Source organism: Psammomys obesus, unplaced genomic scaffold (assembly GCF_907164565.1).
Source record: "Psammomys obesus unplaced genomic scaffold, mPsaObe1.curated_primary_1811, whole genome shotgun sequence".
In the NCBI taxonomy this organism is placed as follows: domain Eukaryota; kingdom Metazoa; phylum Chordata; class Mammalia; order Rodentia; family Muridae; genus Psammomys; species Psammomys obesus.
The window spans coordinates 1643781-1645518 of record NW_026596039.1 but is presented as its reverse complement, the minus strand read 5'-3'; the positions used below and the strand labels follow the sequence as shown (position 1 = coordinate 1645518).

The 1738-nt window shown below is 36.4% G+C and overlaps 1 pseudogene; it reads right to left on the bottom strand.

Annotated features, from left to right (window-relative positions):
• Nucleotides 1-687: 687 nt before the first annotated feature.
• LOC129687797 (60S ribosomal protein L21-like) lies at nucleotides 688-1176 on the bottom strand (annotated as a pseudogene).
• Between the last annotated feature and the right edge of the window lie 562 nt (nucleotides 1177-1738).

Genomic DNA, 1738 nt, shown 5'->3' with positions numbered 1-1738 from the left:
CTCCTCCATAGTCCCTTACTCTACATAACCTCTGTGGTTATATCATTACAGCTTGCTTGTTAATGATTTAAGAGCTAACATACACATATAAGTAACTACATACTGTATTTGTCTTTCTGGGTCTGGGTTACCTCACTCAGAGTTATTTTTTTTTCTAGTTCCATCCATTTAACTGCAACTTTCTTTTTTTTTTTTAAATTGGTGAGTAATATTCCAGTGTATAGATGTAATCACTTTTCCTTTCTCCATTGATGGATACCTAGGGTATTTTCAATTTCTAGCTATTATGAATAGGGCAGCAATGAACATGACTGAGAGTATGTTTCTGTGGTAGAAGTAAGCACCCTTTGTATCTATGCCCAAAAGTAGTGTAACTGAATCTTGAGGTAACTCAACCCCCTTTTTTTCTGAATAACCATCACACTGATTCACATAGCTGCTATAGAACAAGTTTTCACACCCTCCAGTGATGGGTGATTATATTATTATCCCCCTTTAGTCCACATCTTTGGTAGAATGAGATGTCTTTTTTTTTTTTTTAATCTTGGCTATTCTGATGGGTGTAAAATGAAACTTCAAACTTTGTTTGTTTGTTGGTTGTTTTGTTTTGTTTTTTACAGTCTGGGCCTATATTTATTTATTTATTTAAATATTTATAAATAATGTTTATTTATATATATGTTTCTATCAGGCAATAACCTCATAAGGAATGAGCTCCAGCAGTTCCAGCTCCTTTTCCCTTTGGTCCTCACAAATTTTGCTTCTCTGTGGGGTACAAGCTGGCCCTTGAGCTGAACCCATGTGCCCTTCTCCTTGGCCTCTTTCTTCTAGTGGTTCTCCTTCACACACTTCAGGAAGCTGTCCTGGCTCCTTGAGAACTTGATGTGCTCAATGCACACATTGGTTCTCTTGGCCAGGATCTTGCCCTTAACCTGCTTGTTCAAATTGATGCCCACAGCATGCTGGATGATGTTGTAGATGGATCCAGTTTTGCTGTGGTAACACCTCTGGGACATTCCTTTTTGACCAGTGCCCATCCCCTTGATATCTACAATGTCACCCTTTTTGTAGATTCGCATGTATGTGCCCAAAGGAACAACTCCATGTTTCCTGAAAGGCCTGGAGAACATGTACCAAAGGGGAAAGAAGTGCCCTCTTCCCCTTTGTGTTCCTCATCCTGGTGAGTTACTGCAAGATGGCAGAAAGCTCAAAGTAGTTTTGATTTGCATTTCCTTGACAACTAAGGAGTTCAACATTGAACTTAGGGGTTTGTTGTTGTTTGTGTGGTTTTGCTTTTGTTGTTGTTTTAATACTATTTCCTTTAGTCACAACTACGAAAGAAACCTTTGATTTGTAGTGAATGTGAATGTTTGGAAACTATGCCTGGGAAACACATATTAATCCAACACTTCATAATTACTATGTGCTATCTTTTAATAGTCAAAATGATAATTCTTTCTTAGTGTTTTTTAGTAAGACCTCTAAATATATAGGGGTGTGTGTCAGAAGAAAAATTTATCCCTTACACGCTAGAGGAGGCTCTAGATTTGATCTTTTGCAAGAAAATATGGTGAAATATAATAAATGTTATTGGTTTGTTTTCACCTTTTAAAGTGTGGCAACAAAACATTTAAAATTATATAAGTATAGATTGTTTTTCAATGAGAAGTGACAACTTTTAGCAAAATATTAAAGTGAGAAATTACAAACCCTTGCAAGAATACGGAAGTATTATACA